At 46.0% G+C, this 21,518-nt stretch overlaps 1 protein-coding gene across 1 annotated transcript in view; it reads right to left on the bottom strand.

Annotated features, from left to right (window-relative positions):
- LOC126198763 (uncharacterized) overlaps positions 1–12,758 on the bottom strand; it is a 210,100-nt gene extending 197,342 nt beyond the window's left edge. Inside the window, exon 1 of the mRNA XM_049935324.1 lies at positions 12,634–12,758. The gene's annotated coding sequence lies outside the window, so the exon portion shown is untranslated. The remainder of the gene's footprint in view (positions 1–12,633) is intronic.
- Between the last annotated feature and the right edge of the window lie 8,760 nt (positions 12,759–21,518).

Here is a 21,518-nt window from a genome sequence, read left to right on the forward strand (position 1 = left end):
TGGTGACTGCCAGCAGTGCGTCTGCCTGCTGCACAGTAAACATTTGTGTGTATATGCCACATGACTCAGTGCTATTCATGAAATAATGAGGATCACATCTTGGAGAGCGTTTCCATCGATTGCTTATTTGCCGAGAACCGTAGACTGTCGAGCTCTTTCATTGTAAGTGTTTGTTTGTATATATCTCTAGTCCGGACGCCCTGCATTTATATCGCATACAGGAACTGTAAAACATCATAACATCTTCAACAGAAACGGAGGAAAACTTAAGTTCGAATACTGGTGGGTGCTTTTTTTTTTTTTTTGGTGAAGCATGTATTTTTAATATGATTGCGATACTGCTAGATCGGCAGTCTATATAAAATATTGGATGAAAATCGCAGCAACAAAAAATAATTAATGTTGAGTAATGAAATTTCATGAATATATTTGACTAGGTTGCTTACTTAAGTGATTAACACTGAAAGATCAGAGGATAATGTAAGCGCGAGGTAAACCACTGCAGACGTGAAATGCTGGTACATTAATAACCGGTGTAACCTCCATAATGTTGAATGAAAACATGCAAACGTACATACATTGTGTTGTACAGGTGCCGGCTGTCAACTTGTGGGATGCGGTTCCATGCCTGGTGCAGTCAGTCAGCCAATACAGAGACGGTTAATGCTGTTTGTGGACGACGATGGAGGTGGCGTCGGGCGATGTCACATATGTTCTCGAATGGAGACAGTTTTGGTGATCGATCAGGCCAAGGCAACATGTCGACACTCTGTAGAGCATGTCTGATTACAACAGCGATATGTGGGAGAGCATTATCCTGTTGGAAAACACTCATTGGAATGATGTTCAAGAATGGCAGCACAACAGGTCGAAACACAAGACTGACGAACACATTTTCAGTCAGAGTGCGTGGGATAACCATGAAAGTGCTCCTGCTGTCACACGAAATCCCACCCCAGCCTATAGCTCCGGGTGTAGGTCCAGTGTGTGGAGCATGCAGACAGGTTGGTTGCAGGCCCACAACTGGCCTTCACATAACCAACACAGGGCCATCACTGGCACCGAGACAGAACCAACTTTCATCTGAAAACACAACAGACCTCCACCCTTCCCTCCAGTGAGCTCTCGCTTGATGTCACTGATGTTGCGAATGGTGGTGTGGGTCAGTGGAATGCACGCTACAGGGCTTCTGGCTCGGAAATTTCCTCAAAGTTACCGATTTGTAACAGTTCGTTATGTCACTGTGGTGCCAAATGCTGCTCAGATTTGTGCAGCAGATACAACACGATGCGCCAGTGCCATACGCAAAACACGATGGTCTTCCTTCCCGGCAGTCCCACGTGGCCGTCCGGACTCGGATCTTCTTGTGACCGTACATTCTCGTGATCACCATTGACAGTAGTCATATGCAGTAACTACATTCCTGCCAAGTCTTTCTGCAATGTCGCACAAAGAACATCCACCTTCTAGTATTCCTATTACACGATCTCATTGAAACTCTGAGTGGTGTTGATCATGGCGTCTTCGTCGCCTTACAGGCACTCTTGACTAAAATCAACTCACCATGTCCAATCTCAAAAGTAACTTACACTCAAGACCGTCACAGCGTGTATTTAAGGCAAACCTGATTTACAACGTCATAAAGGCGCTTCTAGCTCAACTCTTATGCGACTGGCGCGAAATTGGAATAGCTGTATTTCAGATGTACACTCCTGGAAATGGAAAAAAGAACACATTGACACCAGTGTGTCAGACCCACCATACTTGCTCCGGACACTGCGAGAGGGCTGTACAAGCAATGATCACACGCACGGCACAGCGGACACACCAGGAACCGCGGTGTTGGCCGTCGAATGGCGCTAGCTGCGCAGCATTTGTGTACCGCCGCCGTCAGTGTCAGCCAGTTTGCCGTGGCATACGGAGCTCCATCGCAGTCTTTAACACTGGTAGCATGCCGCGACAGCGTGGACGTGAACCGTATGTGCAGTTGACGGACTTTGAGCGAGGGCGTATAGTGGGCATGCGGGAGGCCGGGTGGACGTACCGCCGAATTGCTCAACACGTGGGGCGTGAGGTCTCCACAGTACATCGATGTTGTCGCCAGTGGTCGGCGGAAGGTGCACGTGCCCGTCGACCTGGGACTGGACCGCAGCGACGCACGGATGCACGCCAAGACCGTAGGATCCTACGCAGTGCCGTAGGGGACCGCGCCGCCACTTCCCAGCAAATTAGGGACACTGTTGCTCCTGGGGTATCGGCGAGGACCATTCGCAACCGTCTCCATGAAGCTGGGCTACGGTCCCGCACACCGTTAGGCCGTCTTCCGCTCACGCCCCAACATCGTGCAGCCCGCCTCCAGTGGTGTCGCGACATGCGTGAATGGAGGGACGAATGGAGACGTGTCGTCTTCAGCGATGAGAGTCGCTTCTGCCTTGGTGCCAATGATGGTCGTATGCGTGTTTGGCGCCGTGCAGGTGAGCGCCACAATCAGGAATGCATACGCTCGAGGCACACAGGGCCAACACCCGGCATCATGGTGTGGGGAGCGATCTCCTACACTGGCCGTACACCACTGGTGATCGTCGAGGGGACACTGAATAGTGCACGGTACATCCAAACCGTCATCGAACCCATCGTTCTACCATTCCTAGACCGGGAAGGGAACTTGCTGTTCCAACAGGACAATGCACGTCCGCATGTATCCCGTGCCACCCAACGTGCTCTAGAAGGTGTAAGTCAACTACCCTGGCTAGCAAGATCTCCGGATCTGTCCCCCATTGAGCATGTTTGGGACTGGATGAAGCGTCGTCTCACGCGGTCTGCACGTCCAGCACGAACGCTGGTCCGACTGAGGCGCCAGGTGGAAATGGCATGGCAAGCCGTTCCACGGGACTACATCCAGCATCTCTACGATCGTCTCCATGGGAGAATAGCAGCCTGCATTGCTGCGAAAGGTGGATATACACTGTACTAGTGCCGACATTGTGCATGCTCTGTTGCCTGTGTCTATGTGCCTGTGGTTCTGTCAGTGTGATCATGTGATGTATCTGACCCCAGGAATGTGTCAATAAAGTTTCCCCTTCCTGGGAGAATGAATTCACGGTGTTCTTATTTCAATTTCCAGGAGTGTATAAACATGCTCATCAACTGATTCCTATGTCGCGCAACTCCTTCTTGGCGTCGCGATATTTTTCCCTTTATTTTATATTCTCTGAGAATCCATTGGCTACCTACAGACGCCAAACTGCGAGCGTACGTCCATGTCTGCGTTTATCTGTGCTTATTTTTCATAATAACTAAGTTAACTGAAAATCCCATCGATTGCAAAGTACACACAATGATACACTACTGGCCATTAAAACTGCTACATCCCGAAGATGACGTGCTACAGACGCGAAATTTAACCGACAGGAAGAAGATTCTTGATATGCAAACGAGTAACCTTTCGGAGAATTCCACAAGGTTGGCACCGGTGGTGACACCTACAACGTGCTGACACGAGGAAAGTTTCCAACCGATTTCTCATACACAAACAGCAGTGGACCGGCGTTGCCTGGTGAAACGTTCTTGTGATGCCTCGTGTAAGGAGGAGAAATGCGTACCATCACGTTTCCGCCTTTGATAAAGGTCGGATTGTAGCCTATTGCGATTGCGGTTTATCGTATCGCGACATTGCTCCTCTCGTTGTCGAGATCCAATGACTGTTAGAAGAATATGGAATCGGTGGGTTCAGGAGGGTAATACGGAACGCCGTGCTCAATCCCAACGGCCTCGTATCACTAGCAGTCGAGATGACGGGAATCCTATCCGCATGGCTGTAACGGATCGGGCAGTCCACGTCTCAATCCCTGAGTCAACAGATGGGGACGTTTGCATGACGACAACTATCTGCACGAACAGTTCGACGACGTTTGCAGCAGCATGGACTATCAGCTCGGAGACCGTGGCTGCGGTTACCCTTGACGCTGCATCACAGACAGGAGCGCCTGCGATGGCGTACTGAACGACGAACCTGGGTGCACGAATGGCAAAACGTCATTTTTTCGGATGAATCCTGGTTTTGTTTACAGCATCATGATGGTCGCATCCGTGTTTGGAGACATCGCGCTGAACGCATATTGGAAGCGTGTATTCGTCATCGCCATACTGGCGTATGACCCCGCGTGATGGTATGGGGTGCCATTAGTTACACGTCTCGATCACCTATTGTTCGCACTGACGGCACTTTGAACGGTGGACGTTACATTTCACGTGTGTTACGACCCGTGGCTCTACCCTTCATTCGATCCCTGCGAAACTCTACATTTCAACAGGATAATGCACGACTGCATGTTGCAGGTCCTGTACGGGCCTTTCTGGATACAGAAAATGTTCGACTGCTGCCCTGGCCAGCACATTCTACAGATGTCTCACCAACTGAAAACGTCTGGTCAATGGTGGCCGAGCAACTGGCTCGTCACAATACGCCAGTCACTACTCTTGATGAACTTTGGTATCCTGTTGAAGCTGCATGGACAGCTGTACCTGTACACGCCATCCAAGCTCTGTTTGACTCAATGCCCAGGCGTATCAAGGCCTTTATTACGGCCAGGGGTGGTTGTTCTGGGTACTGATTTCTCAGGGTCTATGCACCCAAACTGCGTGAAAATGTAATCACATGTCAGTTCTAGTATAATATATTTGTACAATGAATACCCGTTTATCATCTGCATTTCTTCTTGGTGTAGCAATTTTAATGGCCAGGAGTGTATTTTCTGCCTGTATAACAAGTGAAAGCGGTGAAAATTCATCGGAAAAATTGAGAAGTTTGTGGATAAAGCACTATGAGCCATGGGCTTATAATAAAGTGAGTTGGACATGTAATAAATTCCGCACTAATGATCCTAAGGAAGAGCAAAACAGGCGAGCACCATATGCAAAAAATATGTGATAAAATTTAAAAAATTGGCGCTGTTTCGTTTAAGCGATATCTAACGAGTTTTCCCAAGTTGCAAGAGATGTTATGTTCGAAATTCTTACAGAAAGTGTGAATAACCCGAAGGTGTGTATACACTGGGTACCGTAATTGCTGACTGAGGTGCACAAGACCACTCTTAACCAGAGTTTTGAATTTTTTTCAACGGTACTGTATTGTCTGCCAGTGATTGCTACTTGTTCCTGCACTTGTGGAAATAATTAATATAAAATAAAATAAAATAGGAATAAAAAAACATCTACTAAGTCAGCGCCACGAGAAATCCGATGATATCAATTGCAGTGCATGTATAGTAAGATAGAAGATTTCTTATGGAAGTGGAATGTGTAAGTTGGTAGCTCGTTATAACAAGTGGTGGTGGAAATTGTACTAAAAAGGCGATTAAGGGTTAGGTGCTCATGAAATGTGAAAAAAATTTTTAAAAATTACACTTAAGTTTCCAGAATGAGATTTTCACTCCGCAGCAGGGTGTGCGCCGATATGAAACTTCCTGGCAGATTAAAACTGTGTGCCGGACCGAGACTCAAACTCGCGACCTTTGCCTTTTGCGGGCAAGTGCTCTACCATCTGAGCTACCCAAGCATGACTCACAAGCCGTCCCCACAGCCGTACTTCTGCCATTACCTCCTCTCCTACCTGCTTACGTTTGTTTCTATGAACAATAGCATTTTTAAAAAATAAATGAAAAACTACGCCGCAGACAACCCTTACTTACCCCTCGGGCGAACGATGTCCGGCTGTCACTCCGCCATGACTCGCGATGTTCAACAATGCTCGAATGACGACACGACACGAAGACCGTTGCGCGGTAACGAATAAATAGATCGGTTGTTCCACCCGTTTGTTCTACGAGGTGTTGCAAGGTTTCGCTCCTTTAGTAGTAAATTTCGGAGAATACGACTACCCTGAAACTCACTGACGATTTCGCCAGCAGCGCGAGACACAATCTAAGACAGAAGAACATGCTTTACACCACGGCGAAAATTGCAAAAACATGTCGCTAAGGAAATGTACGATGTAATGGCTGATGTGACATCACTTCTTGGTACGTATATTGAATTTAATTTCTTAATAACGTTATTGTTTATCGTTCATTCGTTGGTTTCGAGAGAAATTATGTTTTTATTTTTGGTTATGACCATGACAAAAAAAAATTGCTCAAATGGCTCCGAGCACTATGGGACTTAACATCGGAGGTCATCAGCCCCTAGAACTTAGAACTACTTAAACCTAACTAACCTAAGGACATCACACACATCCATGCCCGAAGCAGGATTCGAACCTGCGACCGTAGCAGCCGCACGGCTCCGGACTGCAGCGCCTAGAACCGCGTGGCCACCGCGGCCGGCTGTCAAAAAAATACTGTCTCTTCTGTTCTTATGGCAATTTTAATATACCGTCGATCTATTGATCTTTTTTCTTCACGATAAATATGTTTATTTTCATTCTTGTTGTAGAACCTTTTTTTACGACAGCCGATTCGTTGTCTTTCCGATAAATGATTCTCTTATTAAGGTACATTTGTACTTGTAACTAATATTTCTTATCTCAATGCAATAAATTTTGTTAAAAAATTGAGTGCTTCATTTAAGCTTCGGAACATGGACAAGGATTATCACATTATAGGCGCCATGGACTTTACGTCACCTGACGCATGTTGATCCACTACGTCATTGGTCAAATGGACGGCTAGTATCGCAGTTTCAATTTTATCCATCACAAAGGAAATGTTTGACGATCCGTCTTCGTGGATTAAATAAGATTTCTAATATATTCGTTGTGGAGTAATAACAGAGATGAAAAAGCAAATCATATATTTATCAGCGGTGAAAACCATACAATAAGCAAGAGTGATAGTTATCGACTTCATGTGGTATCTAACGAAGTCCTAAAAATTCGAAAACCGATTCATAAATGAATAAATTGTAGAAATATAACACCAGTATTGTGCCTTTCTCCTCTAAATATGAAATTGTTCTACTTAGGAAAAAAGGAGCCGGCCGAAGTGGCCGTGCGGTTAAAGGCGCTGCAGTCTGGAACCGCAAGACCACTACGGTCGCAGGTTCGAATCCTGCCTCGGGCATGGATGTTTGTGATGTCCTTAGGTTAGTTAGATTTAACTAGTTCTAAGTTCTAGGGGACTAATGACCTCAGCAGTTGAGTCCCATAGTGCTCAGAACCATTTGAACCATTTTTTTTTAGGAAAAAAGGAGAAATACATGCTCAAAAATAAATTATTTGCGGGGAGAAGATCAGTTATTACTATAACGTTTTGAAATTATTTAATAGGATCCTAGGGGGAATATGAACTAAGCTGCCGGAAAAGAACGCCACTGACGTACATAAGAGACGTTGAGCAAGCACTGAAAGGCGCAAAACTAAAAATGTCGACGAATTTGGGTCCTTCATCAGAGGACTGATATGAAGGGGTGTATTTTAGAATGCCATCACATCTCACTGCCCGTTCAACGCCTCTGGTAAATGATGTAATTTTTTCTCACCATACTTTCTAGAAGTACATGTTTCATTAGTGTAAAGTGGTATTTCTGCCTCCCAACAATTTCAAACGTTAGTGCATAATCCAGAATTACGAAGGCATTTAGCAGATTATGAAAATTTTGTTAATTTTTTTTTCATTACATGTGGTGTGAGCTGAAATTAATTAAGTTTCTTGTGTTCCTTCATGTACGCTGTATAATCTTTGAGAAAGTAGACTCGTATTAAGGAATAGCAGCACTCAAATCGCCATCCAACAATGTCGACTTCCCAGGTTTTCCTTTCGAACTGTAGCCTATATCTTACACCATCCGTGCCCCACTAAATTTGTCATCTACTTCTGTTTCGTCCTTACTTGTAAGCTTTGCTTCACATATTTGTAAAACGTAGCTTACGTTTGTGAAACCGATCTGTAAAACGAAACTTCGGTCTGCAACAAAGTTGAAAAAGCAGTCAGGAAAGTCTCCCAGCTTACACAATGTTCAGATAACTTCCGGGGAAACAGCAGGGTGATGTCGTCGACAGTCACTTAAATGTCAACAGCTGATCAACCTGACGTTTCCTTGGCAAAACTGCAGCAAGTAACCTCTGTGCGAGTGAATTCTAAACCTCGGTTTTCAGAGCAATTACGGAAAGATAACACACACACACACACACACAGACACACACACATACACGTATACGGTAGCCCCGCACAGCCAAAAGCGACTGGCACCAGAAGTTATCCGTAGTGAAAATTAGTAAACAACGGCTGAGGTAACATAATCTGTCCTACTGTTTTTTGGCAGGGGAGAGAGCATGATACCACGCACAATTTAAGTAAAAACCTCCATCTCTATTTACAAGGTTACTTGCCAATTTAATCGCAACTCCTCCCTTAATGATACTATCCCAGTAGCTAGAAGTGCATGCTAGAATATCCGTATTGTTATGTTCCATAGAATGACTTGTGCCGAGCCTATGTTCTGCTCTGTCGCTATATTTTAGACGAATAAGTTGCACTTGAGGCGGCTGTCCTATTGTTTAGTTGACTATACACACTACTGTGTTGCCGTTAGAGGGTCGCCGTAAGGCGGCAGCCATATGGTGGAAAGCCGATTTTTGTGGGCCAAGTTGACAGTTCTCCGGATGGATGGGGTTATGCTACTAAATTTCCGTTTTGTGTTGTCTAGGACCGTCGTCTGAGGGCATGTCGTGTATCGTGAGTGGCGCAAAGGGAGCGGCAGTGAGGGCGTGTCTGCAGTGCGTGGGGGCTCTGTTGCTATATTTTAGATGAACAAGTTGCACTTGAGGCGGCCGTCCTTTTATCTCCTATTGTTTAGTTGACTGGGTGTAGGCGTAGGAGTGTCGCCTTAAGACGGTGGCCGTATGGTTGAAAGCCGAGTGCGGGCAGCGGCCTTAGAGGGTGGATGCGGGAGCGCTGAGACACTTGGCAGAGCATCGTGGTTGGGGGGGGGGGGGGGGTGGAGGGGGAGTTGTGAGGGTAAATGAGAAGGCCTCGGTTTTTGGCAGTTTGTGGCTGTACATCGAGAAGAATGCAAGTGCAACTACCACCCCCTCTGCTCTCTGCAGTCTTTCAGGACGACAATTTTCCTCCCGTACATGTCCTGCATTATAACCTGTTCATTATGATTGCTGGTTTTTTCACAACAATTTCCAAGTGTAATTAGAACTGTGATGCATTTTTTCCATCAGTTGTGGTAGTGCGTATTGGATTCGATTACCTGGGCTGCAGGATGGTTTTTGACTAGGGATCTGTAGCGAACTCTGACGTCAAACAGTGATAGATACTCTACACTTACAGGTAATACACTGTTTAAAACCCTCCCTGTCCAACACCAGCATCTTGTCAGTTGAACGTGTTTCCCACCAAAAACAATAAAGATAGTACCTTACACCCCTGCCTTTTTCCTGCCAGCTTGTAGATGTAGGGTAAAGTTTCAGTGTGTCTGCCGCTAGTTTCGAGTGGTAGTGCGAAATTTTTTTCCCAACGGCATAACACCAGTTGTATGGTACCGTCAGTTTTTGAGCTGTACTGCATTTTTATACCGCCCTTGTGTAGCGATATGCATATAGTTGTATAATTAGGGTTGACCTTTGTGATTAATTACGTAATTAGGATCGATCTATGCGTCAGTTTCCTGACCAAAATAAATAAAGTACACTAACTTAATCTTCCTCTCCCACACCTGAACAGTTTTCATGTGTTAAGGGGTGCACTTGGGCTTTCCATCCAGCAGCACCAGGGTTCGAATCCCGGACGGGGCATCGCCATTTATAATTTACCATCAATTCCAAGCACCTCAGGTGGTTTAAATGTGTTAGGGGCGTACACTTAGGTTTTCAGTCCGAGAGAACAAGGGTTCGAGTCCAAGAAAGGATACCGCCAATTTTAATTTCCCGCCAATTCCTCGGTGGAGGGTGGGGTGGGATGTCAGCACAGCTCTGGGACAAACGAGATTCCTACCAAAATTCGAAATTCCCGCCAAAATTCGAATTTCTCGACAAATTTTGAAATTCCCAACAATAGGGCAGGTTGACGTGTGAGGGGGTGGTTGAAGGGGGAAGACGGGACTGAGGCACACGTGCAGCTGGGAAAACACGTGACGTCTTTCGGGGCGGGGGTAGGCGGGGTAGGGCGTGGTTGGGGGCAGGAGTTGGGGTGATTAATCGATCAATTTAATTAATTTGCATATCAATTTGATATCAAAAGTGGAGTGGCAATCCCACTACCCTACTACTACCGACCAACTGTGCAGCGGTTGAGCGACAACAACACCGAGTTGGCACGAAGTTCTACAGCCTACCTGTCTTACCCATGGGGCATCTCCAGCCAGATTCGTCGTATTTGCGAAAATATGATGTGAAACGTATTTTCTGACCTCCATCTAAAATTGGGTCCTTTTAGAATGATCTTGGTTTACATAAGGCGAAATGTCTACCGTATTCCTTGCTGTTGTGGCATGTCATACATTTGTCAGACTATCAGGACCGTGGAGCACCGGTGCACTGAATATAAACGTCACACACTCTTACAACAGCTGAACAAATCTGCGATTCCTGACTATTGTTCTGTCACCGGTCATCCTATGGAATACAACAACACCGAAATTCTGGCATGCACTTCCAGCCATTAGGACAGTGTTATTATGGAAGCACGTGAAATTAAACTAGCAAGTAACCTCCTATACAGAGATGTACAGAGATGGAGGGAGGTTTTTGTTTAAATTCTGTTTGGAACCTTGTTCCCTCCTTTGTCAAAAACAGGACAGAGTTGATGCGACATGTTGTTTATCAATTTTCTCTATCGATAACTTCTGACGTGAGTCATCTTTCGTTCTGAGATATTGCTAGTGTTTGCAGTGTCTGTGTGTTACCTTTTCGGGAATTTCTCCGTAAACCAAGGTTTTAAATTCGCTTGCACAGGGCTTACTTGCTGCAGTTTTCCCTTGAAAATGACAGGATGTTCACTTATTGAAATATCGGAGTTGTCGACGACGTCAGCTGGCTCCATTCCTGCAAGTTATCTCGACACACAGGATAGTTACTTAATAGAGTATATTTTCGACCCACGGCTTTGGAATGATTATAAACTAGCACAAGCCTATTATCCATGAAGCTACATTATTCCAAGAAATACGTATATTTTCTTACTTGACGGAAGCCATATCTTAACATATATCTGTCGTCCTAAGTACTCCCCTAAAGCTATTTTATTTTACACTATTTATGTTAGTGATCAATATTTCAGAATTCTAAAGCTTTTTTTCTGTAAGGTGCCACGTAATTTTCAATGTATCCGTTAGGTCCTCAGCAATAATAAAAAAAGAATTGTGCAAGCTTATTCATGACAGTTCGTGTCAAGAATGCCTTTGTTGATCGTCTTCATTCACGTCTTATGTGAGGAGTATTTCGGATGATATAACTCGTTACCAGTTCTTATGCCTTTCTCTATGTGTAACAGGTCCCTAAACAAAGAGAAAGCGATAGGAGCCTATTGGTGCATTTTGAGCAAATTGTCAACAGCCTTTTTTTTCACATGGGCAACAGAAATAAAAACACTCGCTAGGCATTCTTTTTAAGAAAATTTGGTCCAAATCTCAGTTTCCAGTTCCTTCCATGATTTTCTATTGAAAATCAAAATCAGAAACAAGATATCGCACGTAACTGACAAATTTTATTCCCCTCGCTCCAAATAATAGTTCAGTACGGTATGGTTTAAAATAAACGAGGGCTTCTTGCATAGCTAGAAACAAAAAAATCAAAATCATAAATATAAACGTTTCTTTGATCGTTTGATACTTTGGACATTGCGTTGTCACGACCTTGAAGTGCTTCACCGAAATATTGTTAGTACTCAGAATATTAAAAAGTCCTGAAGCTTGACGTAGAACAAAAATGTAGCAGTGAATTATGTTAGTGGTGAAAGTTTTTGGAATTTGAAACTCCGTTTTATGCAATGAGCAACTGACTGGTATGTGGTTTTCCCATGGTAACATTGTCACGTGCAGTTTCTCGGGTGCACCGTCTTGCTGACCGGTACTGCTGAGGGAGAACGAGTGAATTAGAATCTATAAATAACCGTAAGAAAGCTTCATTCGACTTTTGCCAAGAAATCCGTACTGCAATTTGAGAAGACTACCCCTGTTGCTCGATAAGGTAAGGCACTACAACCCCAGAGAATTCGAACCGTACCGGTACGCGAAATACAGTACCGTCTTAGTTAATTATTGCAACGGGTCGCGACAGACCGGAGATGCCTCTGCCAGCTGACATTCAATGTAGTCCAATAGCCACTCGTGGATGTCGAGAAAAGTGTACCACAGAAACGAACGGTTGTAATATACGTAACATTTTATACAACTGAAAACACATGCCAAGGTCACTGTCAATTTTCAGCAAAATGTCGTCCATATGGCCGTTATGGATCTACGTGACAGTCTAAAGACGGATCAAGATCGCGTTCACTTCAGTATATTATATTTTGGAACACGCTAGTGCTGCACACTGAGTGCACCGAAATACACTGTAACGTAATATTTGTTTCTGTATATGGGCACCACACATGCAGCGCAGTGACAGGTAGCAGCTGGAGCCACCCGTCATTCAGCGATGTCAATCCGAGGAGTAGGTGGTGGTGGCTGCGGCAGTGCGGTACTTACTTGTGAAGTAACGCGAAGTAATCCCGCTGTGAGCAACTGTCGCTGCCGTGGGATAAAGAGAAAAGTAGACTGCGGAATGCACGCGGGCACTGGGCGAGTAGCAAGTGGAGCGCTCCCAACCCCCGAATTAACCTGGGGCCGGGATGCGAGCCAATGGCGTTCTCGCCTCGCCAGAGAGCCCTGCCACGGCATCTGCCGGTCACACAGTTGTCGCAGCCGCGCGGCGCGGGGCGGCGCACAAAAAATCCGCGCGCGACACCTGCTGCGCGCCCACGACACTCTCCCACACGGGGAACCCCTCTCCCACCCGCCGCCTAGCAGCGTCTTGCCAGACACAGGCTATGCGTTGCTGATTTGGGTACGTTCGTGACGTCGATGATGACACTAACCCGGTCCACGCGCTACGATTCGTGAGCACCAGTATCCCTATAGGCCTACAAAATGTGTGAAATTTAGTACGGAACTCCCGCCTGTTGCAGCAACAATGGCTGTAACCCAGTGTAGCGTAGCGTCGAACTGGCCTTGGAATCAGATACTGGTACGCCATTCCATACTGCTTCAGTATCACGCTAGAGTTCATCTGTCGTGCTAGCTCTTGAGATGTGCTCCTCTCTTCGCAGCATATAACCGGATGGTTTCGATGGTTTAGAGATATGGAAAACATGCCGCCCAAGAGGAAGGTCGAACGACATCAGTATCGCGGCGCGTGGCGACAGCCTTGGCAACATGCGGTCTTGCATTATCGTGCTGAAAGATATCGCCATGAAGGCCACGAAGATAGGACAAAGCTGCTGGCCATATTACACTACTGGCCGTTAAAATTGCTACACCAAGAAGAAATGCAGATGATAAACGGGTATTGGCTCTGAGCATTATGGGACTTAACATCTATGGTCATCAGTCCCCTAGAACTTAGAACTACTTAAACCTAACTAACCTAAGGACATCATACAACACCCAGTCATCACGAGGCAGAGAAAATCCCTGACCACGCCGGGAATCGAACCCGGGAACCCGGGCGTGGTAAACGGGTATTCATTGGACAAATATAATATACCAGAACTGACATGTGATTACATTTTCATGCATTTTGGATGCATAGATCCTGAGAAATCAGTACCCAGAACAACTACTTCTGCCCGTAATAGCGGCTTTGATACGCCTGAGCATTGAGTCAAACAGACTTGGATGGCGTGTACAGGTACAGCTGCCCATGCTGCTTCGACACGATACCACAGTTCATCAAGAGTAGTGACTGGCGTATTGTGACCAGACGTTTTCAATTGGTGAGAGATCTGGAGAACGTGCTGGCCAGGGCAGCATTCGAACATTTTCTGTATCCAGAAAGGCCCATACATGACCTGCAACATGCGGTCGTGCATTATCCTACAGAAATATAAGGTTTCGCAGGGATCGAATGAAGGGCGGAGCCACGGGTCGTAACACATCTTAAATGTAACGTCCACTGTTCAAAGTGCCGTCAATGCGAACAAGAGATGACCGAGACGTGCAACCAGTGGCACCCCGTACCATCACGCCGGGTGATACGCGAGTATGGCGATGACGAATACACGTTTCTAATGTGCGTTCACCGCCACGTTGCCAAACACGGATGCGACCATCATGATGCTGTAAACAGAACCTGGATTCATCCGAAAATTGACGTTTTGCCATTCGTGCACCCAGGTTCGTCGTTGAGTACACCATCGCAGGCGCTCCTGTCTATGATGCAGCGTCAAGGGTAACCGCAGTCATGGTCTCCGAGCTGATAGTCCATGCTGCTGCAAACGTCGTCGAACTGTTCGCGCAGATGATTGTTGTCTTGGAAACGTCCCCATTTGTTGACTCAGGCATCGAGATGTGGCTGCACGATCCGTTACAGCCGTGCAGGTAAGATGCCAGTCATCTTGACTGTTAGGCATGGATGTGTGTGATGTCCTTAGGTTAGTTAGGTTTAAGTAGTTCTAAGTTCTAGGGGACTGAAGACCACAGATGTTAAGTCCCATAGTGCTCAGAGCCATAGTTCCTTCGAAATGGCGCGGCTGATTTCCTTTCCTAATCCGGGCTTGCGCTCCGTCTCTAATGACCTCGTTGTCGACGGGACGTTAAACACTAATCTCCTCCTTCCCGTCCTCCGTACAAAAATAATAAAAATCGAAGATGTCAAAATAGGCAAAAAATGTTCATACCATATGCAATTACATTAACTCAAGCGGCATTTGTTAATGTCGAACATCAAGAAATGCTTATGGTAGATCAGGTGCAACAAGCTTTCACTCGCACAGCCAGAAGCAAAACGTACCAGCGCCAGAGCGGCATGTGAAGCACAATGCCATCTGGTGGAAACACCAGTACAGTAGTGAAATTTAATAAAAGTTGTATGTCAAGATTACTAACAATTACAAAAGTGAAGCTCAAAGACATGAACCATGTGAGAGAAGACAGCAACTATTACACGCGTGAAAATTACATGATATTAAAAAATAAACTCGAAATTGCGACAAACGTCACCGGACGTTTGGTGTTATAAACAGTGACCGCGAAGAGCGTACAGTTTTTACTTCCAATTGCAACTGAAGAAATTATCAAAAATATAAAAAAAAACCTCTTGTTCCACTGACCTGCCGGCCGGAGTGGCCGAGCGGTTCTAGGCGCTACAGTCTAGAACCGCGAGACCACAGGTTCGAATCCTGCCTCGCGCGTGGATGTGTGTGATGTCCTTCGGTTAGTTAGGTTTAAGTAGTTCTAAGTTCTAGGGGACTGATGACCTCAGATGTTGTCCCATAGTGCTCAGAGCTATTTGAACCATTCCAATGACCTGATCATTAAGGAATCTGTCATGGAAGCGCCGTCTAAGAACGAAAATTTCTAGGTCTTACAAAATATCAAAATAAACACCTTTATTCTCATAATGAAGAATCAGTAACTTGTTTTCGATTTCACGAAGCTGATGACTGCACTGACTTAAATGAGCTGCTGGTGCACTACCACAGCTAGGGTAATCGTGTTCACTATGTCGCGTTCTGAACTCCCTCCCAATCTGTCTGATGTAAAACTTGCCACAAGCCCCACACATAGACTCCCCTCTCCCCCCCTCTCTCCCCCAAATTGCAAAACTCATCAAGAGGCTGCTCTACACTATGTCGAAGGAGTTTCCCCAGTTTGTTAACAGCATTAAAACCTACTACTACATTATGCTTTTTAAACTCATTACTAATCTTTAGAGAGGATGAGCCAACCATCAGTTGGCCTTCCGATCCGGTACATCCTCTAGGGCAACGTTTCTCAACCTTTCAATTTCGCGACCCAATGTTCAATGGCAATAATTTTCGTCTCCCCCCCCCCCCCCCCCCAGCCTTTTCCCATAGGTATTGAGTGTATTTTACACTAAGGCTACATACGACCCTCTACTGCTCTTTGTCCTACAAATAGTGCACGAAAATACTCCCGAAAGTCTCTCATCTGCCGAAGAAGTCTTCAGAAACCTCACGACAAGTGGCGAAGTCAAAGGACAATTTAGTAGTTAACCTCTGTTTGAATTTTGGTCAGGGGTGGGTAGATGAGTTATATGCACTGAAAGCAATAGCATTTAGTGTACTACTACAATTTTCAACATCCTACTTTTGCAAAACCTGATTTTCTGCGTTGGCTGCTTTGAAGACAATTTTAGAAGCCAGCTAATGTAGAGAAAGAACTCAGAGCGTCTATTTATAACATTAAACCCTCGTTCGAAAAATTCTGTTCTGCAAGCCAGGGCTAAGAGAGTCACTAACAATTTCAAAACTTGTGTTTAGTTTAGTACTGGAAAGTTAATTACGAAATGCGTTGTGCAAAACTGATGCAGTCCTATTTAATAAATGCATTATACCAGCGTAATTGTGAATTTTAAATTTTTCTTAAGTCTGAATCTACACCCCTGGAAATGGAAAAAAGAACACATTGACACCGGTGTGTCAGACCCACCATACTTGCTCCGGACACTGCGAGAGGGCTGTACAAGCAATGATCACACGCACGGCACAGCGGACACACCAGGAACCGCGGTGTTGGCCGTCGAATGGCGCTAGCTGCGCAGCATTTGTGCACCGCCGCCGTCAGTGTCAGCCAGTTTGCCGTGGCATACGGAGCTCCATCGCAGTCTTTAACACTGGTAGCATGCCGCGACAGCGTGGACGTGAACCGTATGTGCAGTTGACGGACTTTGAGCGAGGGCGTATAGTGGGCATGCGGGAGGCCGGGTGGACGTACCGCCGAATTGCTCAACACGTGGGGCGTGAGGTCTCCACAGTACATCGATGTTGTCGCCAGTGGTCGGCGGAAGGTGCACGTGCCCGTCGACCTGGGACCGGACCGCAGCGACGCACGGATGCACGCCAAGACCGTAGGATCCTACGCAGTGCCGTAGGGGACCGCACCGCCACTTCCCAGCAAATTAGGGACACTGTTGCTCCTGGGGTATCGGCGAGGACCATTCGCAACCGTCTCCATGAAGCTGGGCTACGGTCCCGCACACCGTTAGGCCGTCTTCCGCTCACGCCCCAACATCGTGCAGCCCGCCTCCAGTGGTGTCGCGACAGGCGTGAATGGAGGGACGAATGGAGACGTGTCGTCTTCAGCGATGAGAGTCGCTTCTGCCTTGGTGCCAATGATGGTCGTATGCGTGTTTGGCGCCGTGCAGGTGAGCGCCACAATCAGGACTGCATACGACCGAGGCACACAGGGCCAACACCCGGCATCATGGTGTGGGGAGCGATCTCCTACACTGGCCGTACACCTCTGGTGATCGTCGAGGGGACACTGAATAGTGCACGGTACATCCAAACCGTCATCGAACCCATCGTTCTACCATTCCTAGACCGGCAAGGGAACTTGCTGTTCCAACAGGACAATGCACGTCCGCATGTATCCCGTGCCACCCAACGTGCTCTAGAAGGTGTAAGTCAACTACCCTGGCCAGCAAGATCTCCGGATCTGTCCCCCATTGAGCATGTTTGGGACTGGATGAAGCGTCGTCTCACGCGGTCTGCACGTCCAGCACGAACGCTGGTCCAACTGAGGCGCCAGGTGGAAATGGCATGGTAAGCCGTTCCACAGGACTACATCCAGCATCTCTACGACCGTCTCCATGGGAGAATAGCAGCCTGCATTGCTGCGAAAGGTGGATATACACTGTACTAGTGCCGACATTGTGCATGCTCTGTTGCCTGTGTCTATGTGCCTGTGGTTCTGTCAGTGTGATCATGTGATGTATCTGACCCCAGGAATGTGTCAATAAAGTTTCCCCTTCCTGGGACAATGAATTCACGGTGTTCTTATTTCAATTTCCAGGAGTGTATTTTTCCTGTCTTTTATTTCGGTAAATTAATCAATTTATGAATTCATTTTTCTTTCTTTCGAATAAGCTCGGGCCCCCGTTTAGTATTATCATACTGCTGTAGGCGGACGCGCCCCACAGACTGAGAACCGCTGTTCTAGGGCACTAGTCGTGTGGGGCCTTGATCCCGCATTTCCCTCCTGTAGCCATCGTTTCCACATTCGCTTGACAGCAGTGCGACCCGCCCAATACGAGCAGCAATGTCGTGGAACCATAAACCGAGGTCACGATAGAGCACCATCCTGTCGCTGTAAATTTCGGACACCTCAGATGGACCCTGTCAGCCAATATCTTCTTTTTGTCTTCTTCAACTGTGAGTAAATACTTCCTAACATTTAAATTTAGATAATATGTTAACATATTTCTCTTTTTCAGAAACGCTTTTCTAGCAGTTGCCGGTCCGCGTTTTATATCCTTCCTACTTCGACCAATGTCGGTTATTTTGCTGCCGAAATAACATAACTCACTGCTTCTTTCAATTCCTCATTTCCTAATGTAATTCCTTCAGCAAGCGCCTGATTCAATTCGACTAAATTCCATCATTGTTTATGTACTTTTGTTGATGTTCATCTTATAACCTCTTTTTCGCTGTCCATTCAGTTCAAACACTCTTCCAAGTGCTATGCCATCTCTGACAGAATTTCAGCATCATTGGTAAATCACAGAGCTTTTATTTCTTCTACCTTAAATTTAATTTCCTTTCCAAGTTTGCCGGCCGCTTCAGTCCACAACCGCGCTGCTGCTACGGTCGCAGGTTCTAATCCTGCCTCGGGCATGGATGTGTGTGATGTTCTTAGGTTAGTTAGGTTTAAGTAGTTCTAAGTATAGGGGACTGATGACCTCAGATGTTAAGTCCCATAGTGCTTAGAGCCTTTCCAAGTTTCTCGTTGGTTTCCTTCATAGCTTGCTCAGTATACAGATTGAACAACTTCGGTGATACGTAAATCATACGTGGACCTGTGTGTCTACTGAAAGGACGTCCAGCTTACAACTGTGATTTTATCCACACAAACAGTAAATCAACAAATCAATTGCAAAGATGAGTGTCTAGTTCCAAACTTTATCGTCAATCATGGGTGAAATGAAATGATCGTATGGCATTGATGGCCGAGAGTCCCCAACTGGGAAAGTTCTTTCGCCGAGTTGAAAGTCCTTTCAGTCGGTGCGACATTGGGCCACTTGCGTGTCGGTGTTTATAAAGTAAGGACAACACAACAACACAAATCGCAATAATTTTCGTTTCCTCCCACCCCCCTCTCTCCCCATGCCTTTTCCCATATGTATTGAGTGTATTTTGACACTAAGGCCAAAATGTTGCAACCCTTAATAATTAAATTTATTTCGCAACACAGATCAGCTACATTGACAAAATCAGAATATACGGCCCTCTGCTGCTCTTTGTCCTACAAATATTGTTTTTCACACTGAAACATTATTGCCAGAAACAAATACTCCATGACATCACGAACTGTGCATCTTGCACAATTTTTCGACATAGTCGCCGCCATAGATATTGAAACATTTGTCGTAGGATGCAATCAGTTTGAAGGAATCACTGGTAAAACTCAGTGTCCTACGAATTCACACGTGTCCATTAATACCGAATAACAGCACGCCTTCTGTTGGGGACCACTTTGTCAGAACATGGCTGTCTGCCATCGTGATGTGTACTTGAATTATCTCGAATTCACCGGTCTGCTCCTACTCTCTCTTTTTCAGCGCTCTGCGCATACATCATCCCTCCTCGACTGACAACCCTTCCGTCGCTGAACCAGTATCGGTTGTGGATTCATGTGGTATCTGCCCCCTTTAGTTGAGTGGTCAGCGCGGCGGAATACTACGCCGAGGGGCCCGGGTTCGATTTCCGGCTGGGGCAGGAGATTTTCTCAGCTCAGGGACTGGGTCTTCTGTTCTCCTCATCATCACTTCATTCCCATCTGCGACCCTGAAGTAGCCCAATGTGGCGTCGTTTGCAATAAGTACTTGCCCTCGGCGGCCTAACTTCCCCGAATGGGGGACTCAGGGCCCGCAATGCCGTACGCTCATTTCCATTCCTGTGGCATTTGTTTCTGTTGTCACCTGGTGTTACGTCCGCGCAGACTACGGTAGACGATGCGCAGTGACAAATATTTGTCCAATGCGCTGGATAGTTCATTCTTTTGTTCGGAAGGGGAGACCGACAGTGTTTGCCACCTTTCGGCCGTTCGGCGGTGACGGAATCGAGACGTACGCCCTGCAGTCCTCAAACGATTTTACAGAAACTACACGGTAAAAAAATTCATATTTGCTTTACTTTTAGCTTAATATGTCAGGTACATGATGATGTGCCTATCGTTTCGTTAATGGTCATAGTTATTGTGAGATGTACATGGAAGTAGAACAATGCGCGAAATAAAAAGTTTGCAATGAAAAATAGGGGTCGCTACGATTTTGCGTTTGATGCATATTACATTACTTTTTGCTGCGTATGAAATTTAGCTAACAATTTAAATTTTTGCCGGCCGAGGTGGCCGAGCGGCTCTAGGCGCTACAGTCTGGAACCACGCGACCGCTACGATCGCAGGTTCGAATCCTGCCTCGGGCATGGATGTATGTGATGTCCTTAGGTTAGTTAGGTTTAAGTAGTTTTACGTTCTAGGGGACTGATGACCTCAGAAGTTAAGTCACAGAGTGCTCAGAGCCATTTGAATCATTTTAAATTTTTCTTTTGGCTTGAGGAGAGATGTCTAACTGTCACCAATCTCGAGAAAATGATCTGACATAGCACACTCATTTGCGATCGCGTCGCTCCATCGATAAAGCCAGAGTGAAATATCCACAACATTATTCATATTTCATAAATAGTTTGAGATATTGAAATGAGATTTTAGAAAATGATAGCACGCAAAGAGGAGAGTATTTTGCCGTATGGTTATTATGCAAAACTTTTCTATCTACCGTGTTATTCCACTAACTACAGACTTTTTCGATGAAGGAATGTAATTTTTAAGCTGGTGAAAGAAGAAATGCTGTGCACAACGTAAGTGAAAATGGAGATGGAAATGCCGTGTGGCTAGGATATTCCGTCGGGTAGATCGTTCGCCTGGTGCACGTCTTTCGAGTTTAAGCCACGTCGGCGACTTGAGTGTCGATGGGGATGAAATGAGGGTTATAAGGACAACACAACACCCAGTTCCTGATCGACGAAAATCTCCGACCCAGCCGGGAATCGAACCCTGGCCGTTAGGTATGACATTCCGTCGCGCTGAATTTGTTCAGGGCGGACGTCCGATGACACCCGTTAAGTTTATTCGTTGATCCGTTTGCTCAGTTTTTTTTTATTACAAAGGGTAGCTAACCCTGTGACCGAACACGCTGAGCTACCGTGCCGGCACCCACTCAGCTACCAGGAGCGGACAAAGTTAAGTGAAGACATTGCACGCTTATTTTTTTCTGAGGATGTGCTTTTTCATAAGCTACTGACCATATTTTCCCCCAGTTCCTCACTTGATCAACTTAATAAACCACAATT

Source organism: Schistocerca nitens, chromosome 1, assembly GCF_023898315.1.
Source record: "Schistocerca nitens isolate TAMUIC-IGC-003100 chromosome 1, iqSchNite1.1, whole genome shotgun sequence".
Classification (NCBI taxonomy): domain Eukaryota; kingdom Metazoa; phylum Arthropoda; class Insecta; order Orthoptera; family Acrididae; genus Schistocerca; species Schistocerca nitens.